Below are 15,919 nucleotides of genomic sequence, written 5' to 3' on the forward strand. Positions count from 1 at the left end.
GCATATATTTCCCCACACAAATCAGAAAAATAAATACTTCTAGAGTCTCCCAAGAGAATCCAGGTTTAGAGTTTTCATGGAAGTAATATTTCTATTGGATGTAGGAGGATTTACTAAAATCACAACTGATCTGGAACTGTAGAATTTAGCTGTAAATTACAATAAAATTATAAAATTCTATGTATATGTTATAGTGTAATGAAATAAAAAAAGGTGTAAAATGAGTTCCATTCCTGCCCTCTGTGTCTCTGAGGAGCAAATACTTCAAGTCAAAACTCTGTAAAAATTTATAAAATGTCAACCATGTTAATTTTCATTAAATGAGATTGGTCTGCATTAGCAACTTTCAGACAGCAACTGATTAAGCAAGATTAAGCAACTTTCAGAAAAACAGAAGTATATACAATCTGTTGTGGGTTTTTTTTACTAAAGGAATTATGTAGGCATGTTAGGTAATGGGAATTTCAGACTTTGTAGTGCAAGGACATTTAAAGGTATATTTCATGCATTTCTTCTTAAACACAAAAACAAAAGTCTTGCCTCATTGAAATAATAGATACAAGAATTCACCTGAAGTGTTTCAGATTATCCCCATCAAAATAAATGTAAAGGAAGGAAACAGCATTGACAGCCAGAAAAAAAAAAAAAAAAGGAGAAAATTTAGAAAAAAAAGAGCTCCCAAATATGTTCTTTGTGTTCTTTGAAAAATATAATTCTCACAGTTTCTGCAACTGGCCATTCTTCTGGTACAACAGTAAAAATGAAAGCTAAAGAAGCTGTCTGAGGACTTTTGCTAAAGCTTTAGAAATTTTTAAGGTTCAACCATGATTTATAAGTTCATATACAATTAGTTGTTTAACTGTTTGGATTCACATGACTGAGTTTTATTACAGAGTTCTGGAAAAGGCAGTTTGGTGATTTCATCATGCAGCTGATTCATAGGGGAGCAGAGTATTTCCAGTAAATTTTTGGTTTCTTATTATTTCTGAAATTATGTCTGCGCAGTTATAAACAGCCTATTACAGGGCTTGTAAATATGTATTATAATGGTAAAATAATTAAAATTTCAATGAGGTAATCTTTCCACATAACTAATTTTAAGATAAAATGGTATTTCTTTTTGGTTTCTTATAATGAATAACTTCCATCCATGATTTTATTAGAGACATCAAAATAATTTTTTTTTTTTGTTTGTCTCTCAATTTCTCATACCATTTGGAACCACCTGAAAAACTGCAATACCTTTCAGGATTTATATAAATTTTGTTCTCCTTTTGTTTCATAAGTCTCTATAAGCAATGTAATGATGACCTCCAATTCCCATTACTTCCTTGATTTTGATGAACTCCCTTGTATTCATTTTTGTCAAAAATTTTGATTGCTTCTGAAAGTAAGAAACTTAAGACAGTCAAAAGTGTTATGAGGTCTACTTAATATTACAAATTATATCTCTATCAGTGAACGCTCTTATTCTAACTACTCCTTATGCAAAGGATTGTCTTCTATGTTGTTTTATTTTAAAAAAAGTAAACTAAAAGGAATTTTTGTTTTAATAGTTTTAAACCTCTATATGCTTTTGTTCGATATTTCAGAAGGGAAGCTCTTGTTTTAATAGGGGAAAATTTTTTCACCCATTTTCCCTTCCTCTGATTCATCTATAATTGTATTCAGAGTATCTCAGATACCAGAAGATGAAGATTTTAAATTAGTTTTCTTCATCTCTTCAAGATGTGTGTGTGATACTTAAGTAAAAATATTACTTAATATTTATCTATATGGCATGTGATCTGACATGTGTGAGAAATAAAAATTATTTTTTTATAATGATGATTATCATCACATATCAAAGAAAATTACATTATAATAAAACCAGTGAAACAATGTAGAATGCTGAAAACATACTTGTAAGAAAAAATAAATCTCTATCAAATATGCATTTCCACAAGTGCCTGCGGACAAATGGTTACACTTCTGTTAGAATTGTCTAAGTGTAAAAAATATTCCTTAAAAAACAGAGAAGATATTACACTGTTAAATAGCTATAAGCATGGAGAATGTAAAAAAGGACTTAATATAGCAAAATTGTACCTTTGCCTATGAAAATCAGTGAAAAAGTATTCTGATGTTGTGGGGCTTTGCATACATTGTTGAGAAGTAGGATAGTGTTAGCATAGAAATATTTTGTCAATGAGAAAAGCTCAAGCCTTCCACCTTGAGAATGTGATTTGGTCTCAGACTGTAACTAGTGTTTACTCCTGAGTTTTAAGCTTATCTTTGTTTCCTAGTGTACTGGTGCTAACACTGTTTTAAAAATACAGTATCTCCTCCAACAACAAATCTTAAGAAAGTCTATATTGCAAAGATGTCTAGACATGTATAGGCATACCTAAAATTCAGAAAACTTCTTAAGATATCTAAAAAGGCTTGAGATTCATTATCTGTTTACATGATTGACACTGAGAAGATTTATACTGGACTACACAGAATTATAATTTATTAGAATTTAGAAATACCTAGAATACAAAAGCATGAAATGTAAAAGTTATTTTATTCCACCATTTATATTTAATGATGTGTGGTAATGACTCATTACTCAGTGCAAAATTATGTGCAAAGACATGCAACTAACTAAACTGCCTACTAAACCCACTAAGAACTACATCTAGAAACCTGAAGCAGAATTTGAGTTAACATAATTTAATACAGAAAATTATTATGTGGTAAAGGTGAGTTAAATCAACTAAAAGCAATACACTTATACTGGACTCTCTCTTGTGTGTGAGCAGATGAGTTAAGTCAAAAGGGAAAAAAAAAGAACCATTCCACCATATTATTCTCATATTGACAATTCACTTGCTGAGAGGACTCCTAGTCATCAAGACAATTAATTTAGCATGCAGAGTAAAAGAGAGCTTTCAGTCTAACTGAATAAAGGAAAAGAAGGGCATGAAGCAAAAAAGGTAAATACTTTTGAATCCGAATTACGTCTAAATACGTTCATGACTTCTCTGCTTCTGAACAAATATATTTGCTCTTAATGCAAGTATAAGGAGTGAATTCTTTCAACCTTTGCTAGGAACTGGCTGACACATCTGGAAAAAGGCAACCTGTTCTTACCCCCTTTTTTTATAACCCCAGACTTAATCTCCAACCTCTTCAGTAATAGTTCTGGGAATATGAAATAAACTTTCTTCATTCAAATTCCACCTGCATATGGGAAGGCTTATGTGCATTGAGTATAGAAGTAAGCAGAACATTAGTTTGTGTCCTTGAAGTGCTGGTTACTACAAATTATCTGCTTATAGCTTTGAGCTAAACTATCCCCCTGAAACACACATATGGACTCCACTTACCAATGTACTCTCCAAGAGTTACTGTGCTTACATGTGAGACTCAGCTCTGAGGTTTGGTTGCCTGTATGGTGCTTGATTACAAGGAGCTTTATGAGATCAGACATCCACACTTTGGAAGATTAATCAAAGACGGGGAGTTATAAATGTCTTATCATCATGGGGAATCAGCATGGTGTCTGTATAAATAAATCAATAATAATAACAAATGCAAAGATTCCAGTGTGCTGTACAGCCATCTTGAGTGAACCTCTTTCAGCGACAGCAGCCTGGGGAAAAATCATGACAGTATTGAATATTGATGAGCACAGGCTGACCTACATTAGCCTGGGAAATTTTAGGGTGTTGGAGGTCTGTGAATGTGCCTACCTACAGTATCAGATATTTAAATTAATTGTTCATTAACAGCAGCCGAATATAGATCAGTTGATATGTTGGCTCTATAATTCCAAATAATGAAAAAAAGTTGAGAAAAATGTTATATGTTCAAGAACCATGTTCAAAGAGAATAAAAAGTGAAATCCATCAAATGACTTATTTGTTCCAAGCTGCCAGATGACTATGATAATTTTTCTAACTGTGTATGTCTTTAGGGTTTTGTATTTCTTTTAACACAAGTCTCTCTACTAGAATGTCTGTGTTTTCTTTAAAATAAATCCAGAAACCAAAATGAAGAGTCTCAGAAAGATTCTGAGTAGAGGCACAGTGAATCAGTTAGAGTAAAAATTTCTTTCAGATGCTCCTGCTTTACTTGTTCAGTGCTGTAAGTATGGAACTTAGATGTTTTTTTCTATTTGTTATCCCTGAGATCTTTAATCATTTGTGTTGTTCTCTGGACACTAGGTATAGAAGAAATCTACGTCTTGCATGAGTCAACTTCTCTGTAAAATCACAAACTTTACAAAAATTGCTGGAAAGCTTGTGCCTGTCAGCACAACGCCTACAAAAGTAGGAAAGATTAAGTTTTCTAAGCTAACTAAAAGCAACTCAGAAAGATTTTATCTATGTGGATGTTGCACATAATGAAGTAATAGGATTACAGTGGATGCATTTTATCATTTTCAATCATGGTGAACAATATTCACATTGAATATTGCTTGAATTGTAGTGATTGTGTTGTTCATTTAGCAAAATGTCTGCTTGATTCAATTTATGTTGAGGACAGTTTTATGACGTTAAAAATAAAAATATTGGAACATAGAAGTGCTGTGAGAAATAATGAATTAAAGCCCACAGTATCACATCATTTTGATAGTTTGAAACATTTGGTGTCCTTAATGTAGCTCCATTTGCAATAGATCATGCACTGTAATTAAAGAGACGAGGTAATAGCTAAAGATCAGGACAGAAATAGGCTTTCTGGATTTATAATTTTGAAATCAGTTCCACATTTTGAAATGAAAGGAGAAATAGAATTATACAAGTATTCAGAAAAAGATGAAAGGGAAAATGTTAAATCTGTTGAAGAAAGACGGGACTCTGCTGGAGCTTAAAAAGAACAGTTATTTCAGGTCATACCAAGTGATCACAATCTCCAGCATGCTACCTCCAGAAGCATGCAGTAGAGGATGCCTGTGGAAAAGGGATGGGCCAGAGCCAGCAGGATACTGTGGCACTTTGCAGAGCCCTCTCCAAGCTCCCTGCCATTGCTATCTCAAGTAATTCACAGTTCACAGCTCGTGTTTATTAGTTTCAGTGATCTTTATTTTTCCTGTTTGTTTTTTTTGCATACATGTAAATGGTTTGCTCTGTATAGCAAGGAGTCCTAAAACATAAATAAATGAGTGAAAAAGCATCTCCTTTTTCTTGTTTTAAATGTCAGCTGACATTTTAATGTGATCACTTCTAGAAATTTCATTAGATGGAGAGCAAGAACAATAGCTTTCTGTTCACTTTTTTTCTGTCATTCTTGCTGTTTACTGTACTGTTGTTCAGTTGACTTTTCCTAAGCCTGGAGAGTCCTGGTTAACTTGAACATTCCTCACAAGGTATCTCAGGTTTTGTGAATACATCTAAGAATGATAAGGCAGCTTCACCTCCCTCCTGACTATCAAATTTTGTCCTTTATTAATTATGAGTCTTACATATGAGTGAAATATCTGATTTCATGGACTTCAAAATATAGTCATTTTCCAGAAAATTTGTCTCAGAGATAATATATCCCCTATTTTCTATTCACCAAATAATCTTTTTTTTTTTTTTTTCTTTTAAGCATTTCAGTCATACAATCAGGCAAAAGAACATAAGGCTATTTAACTAGGGTCACCTGTCACTTAATGGCAAATGACATGTAGCAGAGTCAAAATGAGCATTCAAAAGCTGGCATTTCCTTCTACAAGGCTATTTGATCAAGGTTAGCAACATGTTGAGACTGATAAATATGTCTTTGTGAACAATGGTGAAGGATATTTTTATTTAGCTATTTATGCAGAATAATTCAATGAGTTCTTAACAAATCTGTAGTAAGCCTGGGCAAATATTTCATAAAATTGTAAGATCATGGAATGGTTTGGGTTGGAAGGGACCTTAAAGACCATCTAGTTCCAACCCCCCTGCCATAAGCAGGGACACCTGCCACTAGATCAGGTTGCTTAAAGCCCCATCCAACCCAGCCTTGAACACTTCTAGGGATGGAACAGCCACAAGTTCTCTGGGAGCCTCTTCAGTGTCTCACGACCCTCATACTAAAGAATTTCTTCCTAATATCTAATCTACATCTACCCTCTTTCAGTTTAAAGCCATACCCCCTTGTCCTATCACTACATGTCCTTGTAAAAAGTCCCTCTCCAGCTTTCCTGCAGGCCCCCTTTAGGTACTGGAAGCTGCTATAAGGTCTTCCCAGAGCCTTTTCTTCTCTGGGCTGGACAATCCAACTCTCTCAGCCTGTTTTCATAGGAGCGGTGCTCCAGCCCTCTGATTGTCTTCATGGCCTTCCTCTGGACTCATTCCAGCAGGTTCATGTCCTTCTTATGTTGGGGGCACCAGAGCTGAACACAGCTCCTTTCAATCTGTCTGCTGAATACCTTAACAATCCATATCCCCTTATATGTTGCAGGCTTTCCTACACACCTTGGAGAAAAACCTGTTCTACAATAGCAATGTTGAAAAGACTACTGTGATTTCCCTTCTGTTGTTTTGTGTTTCTTGTGAGTATATAGTCGATATCTACATTAGTATATGTATTGCATGCAAATTGTACACCTATTGTATGCAAATGGTATAGAATTTTGTGTATGTTATATAAAAATGTTACTTACCAGGTTACCTACTCCAGTAAAATAACAATACTTTGAAGTCAAATAGTACAAAAAGAAAACAGACCAGTGCTTTTAAATTTAGCTGCTATCTCCATGTTAAATTTCTAACAGCATTTTCATTTCTTTCAGGGCTTCTCAAATCTTCCTGGCTTTTAGTACAAGCATTATTACCAGGAATTAACTACTGAATTCACTAAAAATTGAACTTCAGGTCATGTTTCACTTTTTCACCGTAGCACGCCAAATAAACATCCTCCTTTCCAAGGATGTCTGTTATTTCTGTTCTCTGATTACATTCAACTTTGACTGGAGAAGTCACATTGAAGCTCATTCAGCTCACTCTTAAAGCACGACATGCTTAGTTCCATAATTCATTCTCAACATGAATTGTGTTTTATATACAATATGACTCATGCACAGATCAGCTGTCATCAGCTGCTAGAGACTGTTATGTTCAGGGAAAAGTAAAGGAATTTTTACCACAGTTAAACAGTTACCATAGTTAGAAAAAATTTAAATGGTTTAACAGCATAACATTAATAAGTGCTCATTTAGGAAATAAGAAACTTGTCTAACCTTGATTAAGCTGATTTAAATACAGTCTGAAAATAAATACCAGTTTTGTTTTCTTCACAGTATGGCCATTTATAGTAGTGTCTGCTTCCTGTTGTATGAGATGTTATTGTCAGTTTTGGTCAAATTCGACATTCTAAGAATACTCTGTGTTGCAAGTGCACCAAGTGAGGCTGTTTAATGTAAGGGTAAATTGTTGGTACATCATGGGATAATGCCATTAAAGTAGGAAGCCAAACCAGACAAACGCCTGATTTGGAGAAGGCTGAGGTTCTGCATGACTTCTTTGCCTCCATCTTCACCAGCAAATGCTCTGACCACATCACGAAAGTCTTGGAAAGCAAATGCAGGGACTGTGAAAATGAAGACCTTAGGCCCACTGTAGGAGAGGATCAGGTTCGAGACCATCTCAAGAACCTGAACGTGCACAAGTCCATGGGACCTGATGAAATCCATCCACAGGTCCTGAAGGAGCTGGCGAATGAAGTTGCTAAACCACTGTCCATCATATTTGAAAAATCCTGGCAGTCAGGTGAAGTTCCCGATGACTGGAAGAAGGGTAATATAACCCCCATTTTCAAGAAGGGGAAGGTGGAAGACCCGGGGAACTACAGACCAGTCAGTCTCACCTCTGTGCCTGGCAAAATCTTGGAACAGTTTCTCCTGGAAAACATGCTAAGGCACATGAAAAACAACGAGGTGGTTGGTGACACCCAACATGGCTTCACTAAGGGGAAATCCTGCCTGACCAATTTGGTGGCCTTCTATGACGGAGCCATGGAACTGATGGACAGCGGCAGAGCAGTTGATGTCATCTACCTGGACTTGTGCAAAGCGTTCGACACTGTCCCGCATGACATCCCTGTCTCTAAATTGGAGAGACATCAATTTGATAGATGGACCACTCGGTGGATAAAAAACTGGCTCGATGGCCGCACGCAAAGAGTTGTGGTAAGTGGCTCGATGTCCAGTTGGAAACCTGTAACGAGTGGTGTCGCTCAGGGATCGGTGTTGGGACCGGTCCTGTTCAACATCTGTGTCGGTGACATGGACAGTGGGATTGAGTGCGCCCTCAGCAAGTTTGCCAACGACACCAAGCTGTGTGGTTCGGTTGATACGCTGGAGGGAAGGGATGCCATCCAGAGGGACCTTGACACGCTTGTGAGGTGGGCCGATGCCAACCTTATGAAGTTTAACCAAGCCAAGTGCAAGGTCCTACACCTGGGTCGGGGCAACCCCAGGCACTGCTACAGGCTGGGCAGAGAAGAGATTCAGAGCAGCCCTGCAGAAAAGGACTTGGGGGTGTTGGTTGACGAGAAGCTTAACATGAGCCGGCAGTGTGCGCTTGCAGCCCAGAAAGCCAACCGCATCCTGGGCTGCATCAAAAGAAGCATGACCAGCAGGTCGAAGGAGGTGATCCTGCCCCTCTACTCTGCTCTTGTGAGACCCCACTTGGAGTACTGCGTACAGTTCTGGTGTCCTCAACATAAAAAGGACATGGAGCTGTTGGAGCGAGTCCAGAGGAGGGCCACGAGGATGATAAGGGTGCTGGAGCACCTCCCATATGAAGACAGGCTGAGAGAGTTGTGGCTGTTCAGCCTGGAGAAGAGAAGGCTGCGTGGTGACCTCATAGCAGCCTTCCAGTATCTGAAGGGGGTCTACAAGGATGCTGGGGAGGGACTCTTCCTTAGGGACTGTAGTGGTAGGACAAGGGGTAATGGGTTCAAACTTAAACAGAGGAAGTTTAGATTAGATATAAGGAAGAAGTTCTTTACAGTGAGGGTGGTGAAGCACTGGAATGGGTTGCCCAGGGAGGTTGTGGATGCTCCATCCCTGGTGGTGTTCAAGGCCAGGTTGGACAGAGCCTTGAGCCACGTGGTTTAGGGCAAGGTGTCCCTGCCCATGGCAGGGGGGTTGGAACTAGATGATCTTAAGGTCCTTTCCAACCCTTACGATTCTATGATTCTATGAAAAGTGACTGAACAGTTAGGCACAGAGGGTGACGATCCATGTCATGAAGTCGAGTTAGAGGCCAGTAAATAGTGGTCTACCCTATGGGACAATACTGGGTCCGATCCTGTTTAACACTTTCATTAATGATCTGGATGACGGGGCAGTGTGACAACTGATAACAGCAGCTTTGCTGATAACACAAAACAGGAAGGAGTGGCTGATATGCCAGCGGGTTGTGCTGCCATCTAGAGGGACCTTGACAGGCTGGAGAAATGGGATGACAGGCACCTTATATTCAACAAGGGTAACTGCAAAATCCTGCTCGTATGTAAAAACAATCCCATGCACCAGTACGTGCTGGGAGCCAACTGTTTGGTGGACCAAGTTGAACATGGGCCAACAATGTGCCCTTGCGGCAAAGAAGGTGAATGGTAGCCTGGTCTGCATTAAGAGGAATGTTGCCAGCAGTCCAAGGGAGGTGATGCTAACCCTCTATTCAGCACTCACTGGTGAGCCCACCCCTGGAGTACTATGCCCAGTTCAGCGGTCCCTGGAACAAGAGAGATGTAAAGCTAATGGAGAAAGAGTTCAACAAAGAGCCATTAATATGATGAAGGGACTGGAATATCCTCATATGAGGAAAAGCTGAGTGAGCTGCAACTATTCAGCCTGGAGAAGAGGAGGCTCAGGATGATCTCATCAATATGTACAAAGTATCTGAAGAGAGGGTGAAAACAGGACAGAGCTAGGCTCTTTTCAGTGGAGCCTAATGACAGAATAAGGGGCAATGAGCACACACAGAAACACAGGAGGATCCATTTGAACAGCAGGAAACATTGTTTTAGTGTGAGGGTGACCAAGCACTGAACAGGTTGCCAGGGGAGGTTGTGGAGTCTCCATCTTTGGAAATTATTCAAAATCCATCTGGACATGGTCTTGAGCCACTGGTTGTAGGTGACTCTGCTTTAGCAGGGATATTGGAGCAGATGACCTCCAGAGGTCTCTTCCAATCTCAGCCATTCAGTGATTCTGCAGACTTTTTTCTGTAACGAACGAAGTACCTTCATCATAAAAGATTAAGTAGTCATGCCTTTATCTTATGTCTTTTCTGACATTGGTATTGTTGTCTTTCCACATCTTTATTAAAAAACTAAGTGAAACAACAGGAGGTCATAAAATATTAACTAGCACTGAAATGGCATCCTTCATGCTGGTCATCTCAATGAAGAATAAATGTAATATATATAATAGCAAGAAAAGGAACCAGGAACTGTGAAACACAAATCTTTAAAAACGGCAAGAGGTTTTATGTTCTGGATAACGTTAGCATTAGCTTTTTCTCCAATAATGAGCTACCCAACATCACGGGCTGCAGAAGGAAGAACAGAGTAACCAATAAAATGCTGTCACATCTAGGTTCTGAAAAAAAATTACATTCAGTTCCTTTTTCAATGTTTAATTTGCTCAACAACAAAAAGCACAGAGAAGCCAGATTTCCCACATTTCCCTTTTTAGTGGAGAAGTGTTAAACCTTTTATTTTACTTCATCATTGTAATTATTTGAAAAGTAATTATAGCTATGCCTACTAGCACAGTTCTATTATAATCCTTGTTTTTCAAGAGTTTATGACTCAGTGAATTTAATTCCTACTGGAGTAGAACTCAGCTTACAAGATGTCAAACTGCAATTTGTTCCTAAATGGGTTATTTAAATTGATTAAACCATATTTTTTGACATTGCAATCCAAAACCAGAAAGTTCTTTTCACAGATTCTTTTCACAGATCCTTGCTTGACCTACTCCAGAGACACAATTTTAAGAAATTGTAAGCAATTAGCCATAAGCCTTCAAATGAGAACTTCTTGTCTTCTTAAATATTGAAAGGCTTTAAGTAGCAGATTTATTTATCTTTAAAAAGAAGCTACTGCAGATCTTATTTTTAATAAGATTGTGCATATACTACACTTGCATGAGCCAGCTGCTACATGGACACCATAGAAACAGATGATTTCTCTAATTAGAAATGTTTTGATTTTCAGTGGTGGAAGCCTGAAACAAATAAATTTCACCTGATCATGGAGCTATAGTCGAGATTAGGCCAGATACAGTAGGGTCAGCACGTCCTTCAATGATCTTGCTCGTGTTCTACAATGTTTACACTGCACCTTGAAATAACTTTTTTGATATTTCAGCTGATTCAGCTGCATTTGATTTCAAATGTAGTTGGATATCAAAAGTCTTTTGGGGTTTCTTTGAGCTGGAAAGGAAAATGTGAGTAAGCCAATAAAGTACTGAGAAAGAAAATAAAGAAATAGGAAACAGTATCTACTGAAAATGCCCCATTTTGCACAGCTGCAAATGTAATGAAGTAACAAAGTCCTCCCAGAACCTTCTAGAAACATTTTCTGCTCTCAGTAAGACCAACATAATTGCTCTTTAACTAATTCACTCCCTGAATGTTCTGAAATATAATCACTCTAGTCTTGTTTTACAAATCTCTAGTTTCTGTTCTTTACAATCATCTGTCATTACCTGTCATCTTTTTTCCCTCGGGGGGGGGGGGGGGGGGGGGGGAGGGGGTAATTCAGTCAGCTAATGAAGTAAAAAAATTACATGTGATACTTAAGATATTTGTTTCCTGCAGAAAGAATGGGATTTAGGTCCTGAGGAGGAATTTAAAGAGCTTGTAGGTTTTTCAGGCAGCCTCGGGGCTGTAAGCATCATGATGTTCTGTTTTTATGAACATGTATGACAGAAACAGGAAGAAGTTTGTGGTTTGAAATGGAAGACTACCACTTTTAGAAGAAGCCAACTGTAAGAGGCAACAGATTTTTGAAAAAACACAAAAGGTTTGCTCATGATGTAACAGGGACGGAACCAGAAGAGAGTGTAGGGGAGAGAGACAAGAACCTAACCTCCTGTGACATCTGGTAATGCCAGGGTCTTATAGAGGTATCTCAGCTGTTGATGTCAAGGTTGTTTGGGATTCTATAATAGCATAGCCACATTGATCCAGTGCTTGATGGTCTTATACACCTTGCTTCTCATCTAGACTGATGAGACCAGCCCCATGCCCATGTTTGCATATTCTTCCTGGATCCCGAAGCTGATCTCTGCACGTACTGAAGTGTTTGTGCTTCACTGAGTTTTACAATTTTCTCACCGGTAATCCTTCTCCTGTCCTCAAATGTTTTGTGAATATTGAAATCAGGAGTGAAAATGAAAGCATTCTGATCAATTAATAGATGTTGAGTGTCTAGGTAAGAGACTGGGATACAGAGAGGAATTTCACTTGAGAGGGACGTAGCAGTTTTAAAGATAGAGGACAAGAAAATACAGTAATCAAAGACCACAGGTGGAAGAGTAGAATAACAAGGAGTTCAGCTGTAAGCTAATGATGGCACTCCCCACCCAGTGATTTTTCATTGCCATGAACATAAACTTTACCTTAAACCCAACATAGAATCATAGAATCATAGAATCAGCTAGGTTGGAAAAGACCTTTAAGATCATCAAATCCAACCATTACCCCAGCACTGCCAAGGCCACCACTAAATCATATTACTGGGGGTCTCGTCTACATGGTTTTTGAACACTTTCAAGGACGTCGATTCCACCACTTCTGCAGGCAGCCTGTTCCAACATGCAATAACCCTCTCTGTGAAGAAATTTTTCCTAATATCCAATCTAAACCTCCCCTGGCTCAGCCAAGTGAGTACATAGTATCTCATGTACTTCAGGACTTTTGAAGTCAGTTGCACAAAATGAACTGAGGAAATTGAGATATTATCATTGTTACAACCAAGCCATAGAAACCATGAACCTTGAAGAATTGTAGTGTTAATAACATCATATTAAAAGAATGTGTTGCTTGTACTGCCTTATTTCCACTGGGATCTTTTTTTTAACTAATATTTTTGAAGGGATTTGAGCATTGCCAGAATGAAATGCATAAGTGAAGTCATAAGAATGGGGGGGACAAGGGTGCTGAGTTCTCTACCTATTCTACAACAGTTTATTAAAAAGAATTAAATCAATATCTGACGACCACCTATACTAGAAAATCATAAACACAACAATAATAAGCACAAATAAAATTATGCTATCCACCCAAATATGTGGTATTTCCATTTTTGAAATTATTCAGGGTGGTGTTTTGAGGGACACCTAAATGAAACTTAAAAAAAAAATAAATCAGTAGGCCAAAAGTAATGAAAATCTATCCTTGGCATAATGAAAATCATATTCAGTCAAAATATTAGCAATGTTTTATTATTATTTTTGTTTGAATAAAATTTTATTTCATATGCGAAGTACTGTAATTAACATATGACATAAAATTCTTGAACTCAATCAAAATTTTAAACCATTTAGTTTTAGATTTACATTGTTTTTATAGGTTCCTGGAAAATTTACACATTTTTCAGTAAAACGAGATTGTGCAATTCATATTATGAATGGGTTTTTTTTCCAAATAGGTTATAAATACCTCACACAAGTGAAATGAAAATTTTCTTTAAAAGTGTACTTAGATTGCAAAAGCTTGCACAGAAGTACAAAGACTAAATATTATTTAAGATCATTATGCTCTTTCCAGTTACAATGTAAAGTCCAATATCATATTTTTGTTGTCAACTACCGATTTTGTAACAGCTTTCTATAAAAAGCTTATTAAGTATTAAGTATGCAACCTTTTTTTTTTTTTAATACAAACCAATAAATCTGGCAATGAAATATTGTTTCAAAACTATTTATTTCTCCAGTGATCCTTTAATTAGGAAATCAGATACAAAGAGTTAAGCAATAACCACTGCTTAAAAAACTTATTTACTTGTCTCATGCAAGTTAGTTTAAAAATCATGATGTCTTATTGATTTATATCATAGTGATCAACCAGTTGCCACTGAGTAAAATGGTGAAGAAACTATATTAATCTGAAACACATATCAAATAAATGGGACAAAGAATCAAAGTTTAGTCTTAGCTTCATCCTCTGTAATAACTAAGGAATAAGGCTATATCTGTGATACTTATCCTGAAACAATTTGTTTGTTAAACTCTGATTAAAACCCACCTAAGAACCTTCTGCACCACTGCTAATATAAATGAGGTGTGTGGTCTGCTTTTTATTTTCGGTAAAAGCAGGGACAAGATCCAGAATGCCTAAATTAAAATTTAGAGTGAAATTCAGCACAACCTGGAAATTCTACCTTCCAGCACCAACTGAAGTTTGGTATATGTCTCCTGAGCACCATGATAGATGATGACCTCATAAACAGATACTGACTCTTCACTTAGAAGGCTGATGATAAGTGTGGATCACATTGTATGCCTGAGCAAACATGTCTTGAGAAAATCGATGAAACTGATGGTGAGTTGGACCTCTTCTTCTATGTGTATTTCTATTTTTTTTTGTGTGTGAGTATCCAGTGTACACAGATTATCCCAGGGCCCCAAATTTATTTTGTCTATCTCTGAACTTGGCATCCATTAACTCTCTTATCATGCATGGTTTCATTTTGTCAATTACTTTCTCATAGTACTATGATTCTTCTCTAGTTGTTGCATTCAATAACTTTTTGTTTGTTTGTTTTGTTTTGCTGACTTCAGGGGTTAGTTATGTGAGTTTCATTACTTTATTGATCTGCCAAAAAAGGAAGCCTAGTCAAAATTCCTGTTGTTGGTAGTTGTTTTGTGTCCTGAAGTATGAAAATTTCTCCACATTTTTTTTAACTCAATACAAATGCCTATATTATCATTATTCATTTAGAGGCAAAGTCTTGTTGAAGTGTGTTCGTCACACTAATTATGATTTTTAAAATTATAACTTTCAGTTTCACTGAATATCCATCATTTTTGTGCTGAAAATAAAAAGTGGAATGAGGTTGTGTTTTGACATTATTTTCTTTCTGTTTGTACTGTTAAGTGTAAATCTACATTTACTTGGTATAAATTAATGAAATTACCTATTTTTAAACCATTATAAATCAAATTCAAAACAGCAAAGTCAAGATGGTGGGTACTGCCTACAGCATGTTTTCATATTTGTGTTTGTATACCAAGTACTTACATGAAAATACAATTTGCATGCTCACACAGAAAAAAAAAGTAACTGCACATTTTTAAGCTCAGTGAAGAAAACGAAGTTAAGCCATGGTCTAATCATTAATATATTCTTCTATCTTTCTTCTTATTAATGCTATTAGATTTGGTGTCCTTTTTAAACTTTGTTTTTATTATTATTACTACTCAGGATATTTCTCTGGTAGAATGATTGCTTTTTTAAGAGCTGTGTAAGTAGCAAAACATCAATCAAAAACTATATAACTCCAGCTGACCCTAAAAACTAACTATACCTAAAGAAAGATTACATCAAAACTGGAGTCAGATCCTGCAGAAATTCAAAAGAAAATTTATAAAATCTTTACCTCCGAAAATATATAAACTTCTGAAGGCTGATTTAGACTGATCTCACATGGGTACAAGTCCCTGAAGTAGTTCTGAAATAGTTTGTCTGTGAAACATGCAGCATGACTCTTTGATGTTACGCAGTACTTTCTTTGTCTTTTCTAAAAGAGAACCTGCCTATATTTCGTTATTTATCACCAGCACTAACAAACTGATAAAATCTTCAGTGTTATACTGCACTGCCATGAATTTTTTTCTTCCCTGTAAAACCAGTCATTAGATATCATTCATGGCATCTCAAGGAGTTGAGGAATATCTGTTGCTTTTACTGTAATTCATCCACAAACAAACAAACAAAAGGAAAACTGGAGGAGGAAG

Source organism: Strigops habroptila, chromosome 3 (genome assembly GCF_004027225.2).
Source record: "Strigops habroptila isolate Jane chromosome 3, bStrHab1.2.pri, whole genome shotgun sequence".
NCBI lineage: Eukaryota > Metazoa > Chordata > Aves > Psittaciformes > Psittacidae > Strigops > Strigops habroptila.